This window comes from Pinus tabuliformis, chromosome J (genome assembly GCF_031772625.1).
Source record: "Pinus tabuliformis cultivar Carrire ecotype Pingquan chromosome J, CPIR1, whole genome shotgun sequence".
Lineage (NCBI taxonomy): Eukaryota > Viridiplantae > Streptophyta > Pinopsida > Pinales > Pinaceae > Pinus > Pinus tabuliformis.
In genome coordinates, this window is record NC_142295.1 from 1,332,061,075 (window position 1) to 1,332,075,385 (window position 14,311).

Consider the following 14,311-nt stretch of genomic DNA (forward strand, 5'->3'; position numbering starts at 1 on the left):
AGCACATATCTTGTCAAACGTGCATACTAATGTTGACTACATGCAAATATGGACAATGAGATACAAGGGAGCCCTGTTACAATTTCCCAAGATGATGAAGCCCAGAGCAGTCGAGATGAAGGCACACATCCGGAGTCAAATCCAGAACTATGAAGATCTCTTGCAGCTCATCACTAGTTTGTAGGCTTCCCATGCGCAGGTATTCAGGAGTATGGATGTTTTTGTGCACACACATGTGATCCCATCTATTGGGACACTCATCAAGGTAAAGACAAAGGCACAAATCTAAATGGAGCTTGAATCATAATTTGACGAGTTGATGCACATAGCCACAAACCCAGACTTGGTGATCATAGCAGACATCATTCATCAGTATGTTGCTGGTCTGACTGCACTCAAGACAATAATGCACATGTTATCAGAATAGTTGGACAAAGGAGCCCAAGTTGTGTACCCAGATGCAGTGGATGCAAGAGTTTGTTTCTAGAAAGATGTCACCACAGAGTACACGGACACTATCATGGACTACCAAGCATGGCATCAATTTGCTATTGTCGACCACCATGAGGATGTCGAAGAGCTAGTCTTCCCACAATTATCCGAGTCATAGTGATGTCTTGCATGGCTTTCTCAAGTCTACTTTATCTCAAATGGGTACATGTGCAGATTGTATGTGATGTCTTGTCAAGTAGAAGTTCAAGTGTTGATAGTTGGATGTAACAGTCATAGAGTAGATGAAGAGTTATGAGGGTAGATGAACAGTCACAAAGGGGAATGTCAAGGGCCACCCCACCCTTTGCTATAAATATTCCCTCATAACTCATTGTAAAGGCTTTTTGTCAGCCAAGCTTTCGATAGGAGTATCTTAGAGAAAGATTGGAGAGTATTGTAATGAGCCTTGGCTTCTCCACTGTGCAAAGCTAGTATATCTCTTTGGAGGAGCAAGTGATAGTGAATGTAACGTTCTGCTGTCGGAACTAGTGGTTGGTCATGGTTGTATAGTATGACTGGAACTTAAACTTCTTAATATAACAGAGCCAACACGTTTCATGTATATGTCGTATTGTATTTCAGTTATCTTGTTTACTCTAAATTATATATGTATCTATTTTCTTACGCATGCATGTGTAGCTATTTTCTATATACGTATGTATGGATATTACTTAAATGTGTTGTTGGTTTAACCATCACTTTGGATTGATACCTCACTTGCCTTCTAGTTTGTGATGCATCTTAGCTCATGTGTTCCCTTCTTAACTCCGTGCTTTCACAAGTTTCCAAGGGGTATACCCACCTCACCATCCATGTATTAGAACGGCTCATGCACCTTCCTTGAATTGCTACATATGTCACACCCTTGGTACCAACAGGGACATCTTATTTGCCTCTATGCGAAACCGCAATCACAACGATACCATACAACCCACTGTTGGGACTCCTACACCAAATGGGCTAAGATCTAGTTGGGACTTCCTACTGGGGAGATCCCCTGACATGTTGGCGGGTCTAGCACCGTCAACAGGTGGTTACAAGTATCTTATATTTGTAATCACCTTTGTTACTTACTATCTTCCATGACCTAGGTGCTTCACTAACAACTAGGATTGATATGGTAGTGAAAATAAAGTGATGTTATGACACATACTTAAGAATCTCCTAATAAAAGATTAATTGTATACCTTTCATGGTGACTTGGACCTATGGAAAAACTATAATTCATTTGAAATATTACATGAAATATGTTTTCATTGATTCCATATCCTCCTTGAATCATATAGAATTGTTAAACTTTTAAGTTTTTCCAACATTTGAAGTCTTCCATTTCCTTACTAATCATTTAATTTTCAATTTAATGGTCCTTTTTTCAAACTATATTGAATGGTATGAGTATATTTCCCAGAACCATGATTTCTACCAAAGTATTTCTTACTTGTAGGTGTAGATCTAATGTGCCAGTGAATGCATTCAGTTTATTAGTTGTTGCCCATCCTTGTTGCAACTTGAATTCTTGAGGTTCAACTTCTAAATGTGCATTACCTTGAGGCCTATCTATATTTATATCAATATAAATAGGAACATCAATATATTAATGGTATCGACAATCCAAGTGATTTTCTTCATGTTCATCTTTCCAATCAATCAAATGGGAGAACATGGCTTGGGAAATGGTAAAAAAATAATCTTCTAAATGGAATGTAAAATCTTGATAGAATCGTAGTTTTCTCAAAGATTTGATTATTTCTCTATTTTATATTAATACTTATATTTTTTGCACTTGAAAATCACTTTTACCTATTATCAAATAACTATTGAGGTCTCCTATTTCCCTCAACCATAACTATAAGAAAGTCATTATCCCTAGAATATGGCCCTTGAATGTTATGCTCTAAAGTAAGATAATGGGATATGAGCATGAGAGGCAAAAAAATGGCATGCTAGAAACACTAAATAAGATTCACAATTGTTTCTATGAAATGCTCTTCAAATATATTTATGGACAATATTTTTTTGTCTAGTACAATCCTCTGATTTCATGTGTGTGTTCAATTGATATCTAATGTGATTGATCTATCATGAAAATCCTCTACTTCAAATGTGCATATGATAGACACTTGATCTAATAAACTAAACATATAGGCCACCTAGAAAATATGATAATTCATAACTTCTAACTTTATTGCCTTTCCTAGAATCATAAAGTGTTACATTAATTATTTGACTAATAAATCATAATAAGCATTAAATGTTTGCTTTACTATAGTAGCACTTGTAAAAATAATTCAAACCAAATCATCATTGAAAACTCCATTTTCATTTATTAAATGCAAAGAGAAAACATGAACAACTCGAATTGTAGTATATGTTTCTATCCTAACCCTAGTCTCCTTTGGTTCCCACCTCTAGAGATCAAGGAAAAGTTGCGGTCAATGGATAATCTTTCAAATCTTTGCAAAAACATGTAGGATTTTTCACAAGGTTCTCATGTCAAATCGAGAAATAGCCATTACTTAAGTGTAACGTTATGTTTAGAGATAGAATAGAGTGTAATATATATTACCATAGACAAATTATTTTGTGCATAGAACTTGAAACAAAAAAATATGCAACAAAAAATAAAATTAGTGAAAAAATCGGAAAAAATCATAAAACCTCTTCAAATATATATAATAATGGTATTAAGGAGCAATTGGATGGATATAATATTTCAAAACTATTATGATTTTTTACACCTTTGGTTTCATGCTGAGCACTGGTCCTTCTAGTTAGCTTTCTCTTGGTTGTGACCTTGTCAAAATCCTCAAGATCCCTCTCTACAAGGATATTGGGAGGAATATGTGGCATGATTAAAGGAAAAACCCTAAAGAGATTATCATTTTCATTGCATTTATGAAAATGAAAATGGATATGTTCATTATCTATGGTTTGGATCCAGTCAGAGTCTTGGCATGTGAGGCACATAGATTTTTGTAGGGGTTGAGAGAAATTTATGTATACAAAAATTTGAACATAAGAAGTATAACATCCTTGCTTGGTAGCTTCATATATTTTGGAAAATAATCCAAGGGAATTACCATTCCTCTCCAAAACTTCAACATCCCAAAACTTCGGTGACAAAGAATACATATGGATCCATACATGTGTATTTGTGAAATCCTCCTTGTAAGGGATGAATTCATTATTCCAAAATCTAATTTTGTAGTGGGCCAAATACTCAAGAACTTCCCAGTAATTACATGATCCCACATATATTGAATCTACTCACCAACTTTGATAGTTATCTTAAATTTGGGATTTTGATAACCTTTATTATGCATTTCCCTAATCCACGTAGGCATTTCATTGCTTATGTAGTCTTTCCCTTTGTTGATGTATGTTCATCAACAATTGATTTAGGTGGATATCAATGGCCACCCACCTATTCCACTAGTTGAAAGCATAATTCTCCATCTTGGTAGTTTTTCTACAAGTTTTGATGTCTTGAACTTCGAGGGCCATTTTGAGACCCTAAACAATGTTTTTATGCTATGGAAAGGTGGCCCAGGAAATAGTGCGAGGCTCTAGTCTATGCCAAGTTGGAATGTATACTTCTAGGGTAGACCTTTCCAACAAGCTACCAAGTGCACCAAACAAATATAATATGCAAAAAGTTACAACCTTGGGAAGTTGATGTATAAATTAACCCCATGAGGGCACACAACCCTTTTGGTTTTTCATCTCCTATGGTTATGTTTTTGGATGTTTAGGGTTTCCTCATTGTTGCTTTATGTTAAAAACGGTTTTTCAGTCTCATTATAATGCACTTTGTTGAAGGTGTGTAGCTGTCACATCTCTTCTTAGAGATAAGCTACCACCATGCAAGCGAGTTTGTTTCATTCCACATTATTATAGTTTTAAAACACTCCATTTATTAATATAAGTCAAGTTTTACCATATCTTTGTATTTTTGCTATAAATTTGTATTTCATTTCATTCCCTTCTTAAATCCAAGTCAACAATGCCAAAGTTCCTAGATTTTCCTTTGCTTGTTTTATTTTACTCATCTTTATTATGGTCACTATTGGCCGTAAAATTTTGGTGTCATGTAGACTAATATCTAATAACAACATTTTGGCAGGAAGGAGCTATGCTTCCCATTCCAATGACTTCCATCTTTGAAACTTGTTGCAAACACTAATCACATAAAGATTGCAAACCCTCTATTTTTTAAATGCCACAAGGAATTATACATCTCCCTCAATAGAAAACATATTTTTAGTATAATAATAATAATCCAATTTTAAGGCCACAGACGCCAAATTGGTCTATGAGACCTCCTTATCTGTGGGACAAAGGACCCACCTCCATTCAACAATTTGATTGATAAAGTCTACAATGGAATACATACTCTAAACCCCTTTGGAATTGAACAAAAATTGATATAAAATTATTCTACTTAAGTTAAAAATCAAATATTTTTATTTACCATAAACATTGAAACATTTTTTTAAAATATCATGTATTAACTCCATGTTCATAATCTAGACACTCCAACTCATGATTAAAATTATATATATATATATATATATATATATATATATATATAAAATTTCCATTGCTTTATATATATTCAAGGAAAACCACATGCTATGAACTATCAAACCACTCACGTTTACATCACATTTAACAAAATATTTAAAAGAAATTTGTTATTTTAATATAGGACATTAACAAAAAAAATTCCATATCCATGTTAACCAGAACATTTAAATATTAACTATATAATATTTAATATTTAAATATCAATTATATAATATTTTCATATTTTAATTAATATAAATATTAAAATATTTTATTATTTAAATACCAACTATATAATATTTTCATATTTTAATTAATATAAATATTAAAATAATTTATTGACATCTTATATTAAAATATTTTTTTGTGAAATAACATATGTAAATGTAAGTGGACATAATTAAAAACATGAGTTTCTTCCTTGAACATCATAGATTCAAAACCTTTCACCCAATTTTAATTTTTAATTGAAAAAATGGTACATCTCCATTAAAATTTAAATAAATATATAATATTTTAAATATAATTAATATTAAATTTATATATATTTAATAAAATATTAAACGTCAAACTCCATTCTATATCATATAAGAAAAGGATTAGATCTGTGTTTCATATGAATTATATGAAGTGATGTTTCACACAATAAAGCATCGTATCTCGCACGATGATGACGTGGTTCGGTGCTGTTATACTTATTTTGTTAACTGAATCGATATACAGGTTGAGTGACTCCATGGCTGCCTATTCTTGCATTCACCACCAACGGGACCACACGAAAATCTACACATGAGCTATCAATATTGTTTCGCCTCTGCCAACTAAAAGATAATAAAAGGTTGTATTAAAGATAAGAGTGTGTTAAAGATATGAGTCGACCCATTTCCAGAAATATATTTAAGTGGTTGAACCCAGCCAATTTGATTGTAATTTTTGAGATAATTTTTATTTTTATTTATTTATTTATCTATTTTTTCAGGGAGAAAAAATAGTATATTATATTATTGGAGGAAAATATACAAAATAGTTGACGTTATATCATTATTTACAAGATGTATAAGAACATAGTTTTCTCAATCTCACACTAGAAGAAAAATGTGTCATATCACTGAACAATACATAACCCAGCAAAGAAAATCACATCATAGATGACAAGATTTTCCTAATACTCAGAGCCAAAAGAGAGAACCTCATTTTGCCAAAAATATGCAGAAGGTAGATCATCCCATTGTCATATATGGATATCATAACAGCAAGTTAAGTGACATATACAAAATTTTACAGAAAAAAGTGGAGGTTCAAATTGAACCCGGAAATAGAAAATCCCCCATATCAAAAATGTTGTGCTCCTAGGTGATCTCCAAGTACCATTTGCCGATCATTCCTTGCAAACCTTTTTTGGATAATCTATCTACTTCCTTGTTTTGGTTCCTACCAATATGCTAGATTGTGGAACCTCCATGGAGTTGCCAAAGAAGATCAATCCGCTCCAGCCATCCTTGTAGCATAGGAATGTTAATGGAGGCTTTTCCCAAGACCTGGTCAATAATGATCTTTAAATCTCCATAAATGTGCAAATAGGGAATATCAAGGAAACTGTTGAACCATAAGAGGCCCCATAGTGCTATTGCTTCAGCCTTGGTGTTGGTGCCGCGTCCTCCATTCCAAAAGACCGTGTAGGATAAATCAGCAGATATAATCATCCAAAATCCACATGCAGGAATTTCTTTGTGCAGCCCCATCAAAAAACCCCTCCATGTGTGGATTGTTGCAAGAACGCGGGGTTTGTGAAGAATATACACTGAGATTAGATATGATTCTATCAATAACCAAATGGAAATCATCTGGGCACTCCACCATTTTAGGGAGTCCTTGATGGAAGTATGATGGATATACTAGAAACTAATAATAGATGACAACTTTCTCCATACCTGAACAATACACTAGCAATGCAAGAAAATATGATCGTTGTTTTCGGCATCTCTTTTGCAAATAGAGCATATACCTGGACCATGCCATTTCTTTTTCTGCAAATTCTCCCAACTCAGATTCCTATTGTGGTAGACCAACCATGAGAAGATGATAATTTTAGTTGGAATGTTAGTTTTCCAAAAGGCAAATAGAAATTGGTGTTCCCCCTCACTAGTAGCCAATTTGGAAAGAGTTGAATATGTGTCAGCCACAATGATATTATCAACATCCATCTTTCCCTTCCAAGTGATTGAATCCTGGTTCCTGTTCAGAAAATACCAATGTGTTTTATAGCAGAAATAATCTTATTCCATTCCAGTGCCATATGACCATTGAAATTGAGAGTATGAGCCTCTTTCCAAATGGGAAGTGGACCTTGTCAATCATTTATGACTTGACCCAAGAAATATACTCCATGTCCATTAAGGTGGTGTATGATGTTCGCAGAGATGGAGTAATCCTCTCCAGCGCCCAGGATTGGGTCGATTCCAATAAGGATACAGTTTCCCGATTGAAATTTCCATGCAAGATGTTGACAAAATAATTTTTCCATTTTCAGAAAGCTTTGCCAGATAGATAGTTGATCCCTATTTGATGCCAATGATGCCTTTGTTGTACCAAACTCTGAAATCTTTATCCTTGAGATACTTATGTTGTATGATCTTACTCCATATACCAGCTCCAATTTGAAAGATTTATTAATATTTGTAAAGTTCAATAATTGATTGATTTGATTGAGATAGTTGTCAAATTAATAGTAGGAATAATTATTATTAGTTATTATTTGTAAATACAAATTGATTTATGAATGTTATTTAAAGAAAATCAGATTATAGTCTTGAGTCATTAATTTATTTCTTTAAATTCTACCACACTTTTAAATAAATAATTTTTTTTAAAACATACTGCAAAGCCAATTTTAATTTTATTTATATTCATCCCATTTCTAAAATATTATAAAATTTATATTTACCCCATTTCTAATATATTGTAAAATTTAGAAAACAATAAATAATTATTGTATTACAGCATACTTATCATATTTAAATTACAATAGGAGACGTATAAGCCTGGTCTAACATCGTCTCACCCATCAATACCGCCATTAAGCGGCCTTCTGCAACCTCAAGTGAATACGGCCATGGCTACCTATAGCAGCGTCTTCTGCATGTTGGACGCGATGAGATGAAATATTTGAGAGCTCCATTGATAGAGAGATCCAAGAATATATGAACTACATTTCCATATCACCACGAAAGCTTACTAACTTCATTCATGTAGTGACTTTATACTACACATGCTTAAAATTGTATAATGGCACTCGTTTGCTGGTCACTAAGTGATTACATTTTGCCATCTAATAACGACAAGGATCACAAATAATTAATGGATATTTCAAATTGTTTATTTTGTTCCATAAAGTTCTTGGGTTATGGAATTTCATTTATTGGCCTATGGAATTTCATTTATTGGGCTGTGTAACATTAATATTGTTCTCAGAATTTATGTTATTAATATTTAGTTTAATTTATATATTGTGGTTAGTTTTTTTTGTTAATTTTATTTAAAATAGGACAGAAATTTATAAAATTAATAAATTTAAATTAAATTTAAATGGTGTGAATAATATTTTAATTTTTTCTCAAAATGTTAAATTTATTTATATATTTAAAAACTTATTTTAAATAACTAGAAGTTACAATATTATAAAAATATTACAAATTTCAATCAAATAAATTAAAAACTTAAAATATTTAAACCAAATCTTAATTAAATCTAAGAAAACTTTTCAATAAATATATTAAACATTATTATATAATTCTTATATTTTTTAATTATTAAATAAAATTAAATATATACTAATGATTATAATAAATATTAATTTTTTTTATATATTTTTAATTATTAAATAAAATTAAATATATATTAATAATTATACTAAATATTAAAATTAAGTTACATTTAAAAGACTATGACAATACTTATAGTTCTTATTTTGCTGGTTTCAGTTTTTAATTAATATAAGGAAAATTTTATTATTTTAAATGAAATGATTTATTTTTTATTTTTTATAATAAAAATTTAAATTTTAATAATATTTAACTTACATGATAATAATGTAAGTGGTGGTGTTGATCAACTAATATCTAATGTCAACATAGTTTTGTTGAGTTAAAAAATTAATAAACTTAATATAAGATCAACAACTTAAAAGAAAGAGATTTTCATATTCAACCATCTTAAAGTCACAAAAGTGATCAATTCTTTTATTTAATAGCATTTTTGGAATGTAGTTCATGAGAATTTGTTCTTATTTTAGCCACGCATATTTTCTTTTTTACACTAGTCAAAGGTCTAGAGATACTTTTGATTTTCAAGACTTGAATTGATCACCTCTTTATATCTTAGTTTCCTTTTCTCTATGACTCTTTAGCACCCCACAATTTTTCCCAATGGGATGTGAGAAGGAAGGGAAAGGACCAAGAGACAGAAAGAAGAAAGAACCCAGCCTAGTAAGAAGGCCTCACAGAGAAATGATTAGACCCCAGAAAGAAAGAAGCCCACGAGCCCGCCCACAGGAGCATTTACATGCCGGGACATACCACACCCCACTAAATCAAACACAAATCCACCCACTAACTACACTACCACAACTACACAGGGAAGGGATAAGAAAGAACCGGGCTTGCTTGCTGGCTAGCTCGCTGGTGGGTGGGCCCCTCCCTCTCAAATAAGTAACTAAACGGATATATCTATTCTTTGTGCGCGTGCTGACCCCGCCGCCTGCAGGAACGAACGAAGACGAATCAGCTGCTGGGGCGCTTGAGCGCGGGCTTACTTACGTGCTTGCTGGATTGATTGCGGGATGGGATAAAAAGTGATGAAATGAACCCCGGGACAGGATGCACGGATTTCTTTTGGAACCGAACCCCTGAGACGGACGGGGTTGAATGAATGATTGACACTGTGTTCACACCTGCCTGAGATCTTCTATCTTTATAACCATTTCGATTTTCTTGCCAACTGACTGACGACTGCGAAGACCTTGCTGCTTCCGACGAAGAACTTTATGGCTGGCTTCAGCCCGAGACAAAACCTCCCTCTCCTCAAAGGCAATTTGAGCAGCGCGCTTCTGCCCAAGATATAGAGGGTATGGCTGGTAGGAACAAGAGGAACGGGTAGTGGGTGGGGTGGGTCGGATTAGCCCAGCGAAGCAGGATAGGGAAAAGGAGGAAAGGGGACACTCACGGTAGAAATCATTTATATTTACTTTTTCACACCCTAGAAACTCTTCTTTTTATATATTTTTATATATGAAATGGAATGAGGATGGACCAAGCTACTTACGAATGTAACCACAATTGGCATAACTACGGTCGGGCTATCAAACACAGGGTCGGAAGTGAATTCCGGGTCGAACCAATCTGCGAATCGAGCTCTGTTACCCTTGCAATGATGTGGTACCCCCAGGAACATTCTAATTAAGTGCTCTCCGAACCGTGCGGGGAGGTTTCCCATCACACGGCTCACCAACTTGATATTATGGTTCTTAAGGGTAACAACCACCGTATGTCCGAACAGGATCCCCCCCCCCCTTCCCCCTCTATAGGGTTTTGACTAGAATTTCTTCCCAGGGTTATACCCTCTCCCGGTGGTCGAGCCCCGTTGCCGGTCCTCTATTTTTTCCCCTCAAAGAGCATAGCGAAGGGTCCCGTTTGAGGGGAAGAAAGTAGTATCCTGCCCTTCTTGAGAAGGGAAAGGTACTATGATTTCTTCCCCTCAAAGAGTTAGAAGGGTTGATCAGGACAGGACCTTACTGGGTTGACCTTTCAGGATGCGCAAGCAGGCTCGACCATAAGCCCCCCCACCCAATAAGTAAATTGAACCTTCCCCTCGCGCGCGTTATAACCTACCAAAGTGAATCAGTAAAGAAAGGCGCCATTCGTTATCGCTTTCCTTTGCCACTCAAGTAAGTGTACGGCATCTGCTTGGGCCCCTTCTTCCTTCCCGCTGATTCGCCCCCCCCCTATGAAAGTCAGTAGAAAAAGAGGGGGATCGATCAATAGTTGAGTGTACTACGAGCCCTCTGCCCCACGCATCCAACCAGCTCAGAATGCGTGGTTCACCGGTTCCACCGACTATACTCTTCCAGTTATTCAGTCGATACAGAGGTGCGCTTGAAGTGGGGGGTGTGCTGTCCCTATTGGACTCTTCCCCATAAGGCCCCCTAAAGCCCGGGCATAAGCGCCCTCTTGCTACCCATATGCGAGGCCCGCCCTTAGCCGCCGCCCGCCTTCCCCAACCTGTGCGTGGGATCTCCTCGCCGCAGGGGATCGATCGCTCCCACACCTGTAGCGTTCGTGATATCCTCAACTGTGTATCGAAAGGCGGGGCAGCACAGCCAGCCGGGGGTTTTTACGTCCAGTATGTCCCCCCCCTTATTCCCGACATGCTATGGTGCCCAGGGTAGTTCCCATAGAGCGAGTCGAGTCCGTATCGCCGCGGAGCAACTGCAGCGTCCGGATCGAATCCATCTACTCGGCGATTCATCCGGTGACTTCACGGTCGCCAAAGGAGCCCCAAGAAGCATCAAACATTTCAGAGAAGATCCGTGGAGCAATTTTTAGATAGCAAGCACTAGCATAATATTTTAAATATTATCTTTATTATGAAAAATGATCTTTTCTTTTATCTTCTCAATAGTCTAGTTAAGATTGGACATCTTTATACTATCTAGCTAAAAAGTCCAGACCAATTTCTAAGATGGAGCAAGATCCAATAACCCATTTCAGACTGCTAAAAACCCAAGGAGTCTAACAAGGCGGAGGAATTACCTGGACGACCAAAAATAGCCTGAATCCCCGTAAAAAAAAAAATTTAATGCTGGATGCAGCTATAAGAAACCCGCACCGGTTTGTATTTGGTATCACCCATTGCATTTCCGGTGCCTAGTCCAGAAAAAGAATGACGACGTTCGGATTCCTGCAGCGGTCAGTTTCAGAGAGTGGAGAGGTTTACGCTAAATTCGCCACTGCTCTTCTTTTTGTTGTATTGGCAGCGGTATGGAGCTTCTTCTCCAGCGGAAGAAAGGGGAGGCTACCTCCGGGACCTTTCCGGTTGCCCATTATCGGCAACCTTCACATGGTGGGAAAGCTTCCCCACCGAGCGCTGGCTGCTCTCTCTATAAAATACGGACCTCTCATGTCTCTCCGCTTCGGCTCCGCCCTCATCTTAGTCGTCTCGTCTCCAGAAATGGCCAGGGAGGTTCTAAAGACCCACGATGAGTTTTTCGCATACAAATGTTGGTCGGCCACTTCTAAACATTTGTCTTTTAATTTTACGGACATCATCTTTTCTCCGTATAAGGTTTACTGGACGCAAATGCGTAAGCTCTGCGCTATGGAGATGCTCAACTCCAGGCGCTTAGATTACTCCCGTTTTATTAGAGAAGATGAAGTCTCCGCTATGATTCGCTCTATTGCTAAGTCAGATGCCCACAAGGACTCTCGTCCTGTCAACATCAAGCAACTTGCGTCGTCCCTTGTGACAGCTATAGTCTTGAGGACGACCTTCGGTAAAAAGTATTCGGACCGGGATTCAGGAGCATTCAGTGCAATGATCAAAGAAAGTTTACTGTTACTCGGCTCCTTTAATATTGGAGAATACATACCTTACTTGAACTGGATGGACTTGCAAGGTCTCAACCGTAGGATGAAGAAGCTACGTACAACACAAGACCAGTTGCTAGAGAAAGTAATAGAGGAACATGCTGCCCAGAATCGGAGCAAAATGACGCATGATCTTGTGGATGCCTTACTTGCAGCCTCTGCGGATAAAGATAGAGAGCTCCAAATTTCACGAGATGGTGTAAAAGGAATCCTCTTTGTAAGTTAAAATTAACCCAAATTGATGAATATTATATCAAATTAGATTCAGGAATCCTCTTTGTAAGTTAAAATTAACCCAAATTTAATTGTGTGATGTTGATGTTGATGTTGGCAGGATATATTACTTGGCGGCTTGGAGACGGCGCCTACAATGATAGAATGGGCAATGGTGGAAGCGCTGAGAAACCCTCCAGTGATGAACGCGTTGTAGGATTGGGTCGCATGGTTTGCGAATCTGATCTTCCTCAGCTCGTTTATTTACAAGCTATGGTGAAAGAAACGCTTCGACTCCACCCAGGCGGGCCTTTCTTGTACCGCCGCTTACATGCTGAGTCTTGCAATATATTGGGCTATGAAATCCCCCAGAATACCTGCGTTCTCGTCAATCTTTGGGCGATTGGGAGGGACCCAAAGTCATGGGAGGACGCCGAAACTTTCAAGCCAGAAAGATTCATGGAAAGAGTTGGCTCGGAGGTAGATGCAAATGGACATCAAAACCTCGGGTGGCTTGCCTTCCGAACAGGCAGGAGAAGATGCCCGGGAGAGCAGTTGGGAATGCTTGCTCTAGAGCTTGGGGTGGCGCAACTCCTTCACTGCTTCAACTGGAGGCTTCCCTTCGATGACATGAACGGGAAAAATCAAGAAATGGAGATGACTGAAAAGCATAATGGATTCACATTGCCCAAGGCTGATGAACTCTGTGCTATTCCAACCCCACGCCTTGAATGCGTTGCGCACCTGAAGTAGGACTTCGATTCTAGTGGAATCCGTGGACAGAGAAGTCTTTTGGTGCAGAAACCGTTTGCCAGTAGTGGCTTCACCCCTTCCCTCGTCATTTTAAGGTGTTCGTTTAGTTTTAAGTTGTTTGTTTAGGGTTCAGAAATGTCATAGCTTTTTTAAAGGTGTTTGTTTAGGGTTGAGAATCACGTTATGAGTCATGTATCCATGGTGATGACTATAGGATGCATAGGATATAAATATGTACGTGTACGTGCTCTCATAAGGCTCTCAATAAAGTGGAAGGGATGGTATTTGTTTTACTATTACGATAAGGTTATTCAGATATATAATATATCTGAACAATAGAATAGTTTATTAATTTTGTTAATTAAAAGTTTGATTGATAATAACTAGTATAAACTCAATTTCTTTTAAACTTTATTTAAAATATGGTTATTAATTTAAATTTATTCTAAATATTATAATTAAAATATATATATATTAAAGAATATTTAAATATTTAATTTTAAATATTATAATAAAGATAATAATATATTTTTTTCTCTATATTAATAATGTTAATTAGCATTTGTACTAGATGTTGTAAAGAAAGGTTATAAAGCATAAATTGAAGAATAATTGATATAGGAATGAGCGAATCTAAATAAGATGCA

The 14,311-nt window shown here is 36.2% G+C and overlaps 1 pseudogene across 1 annotated transcript; it reads left to right on the forward strand.

The window, feature by feature from the left end:
• Positions 1–12,009: 12,009 nt before the first annotated feature.
• LOC149232261 (cytochrome P450 71AU50-like) lies at positions 12,010–13,891 on the forward strand (annotated as a pseudogene). The gene is made up of 2 exons (XR_016247524.1): positions 12,010–12,915; positions 13,033–13,891. The product of XR_016247524.1 is annotated as a cytochrome P450 71AU50-like (transcript).
• Positions 13,892–14,311: the final 420 nt, after the last annotated feature.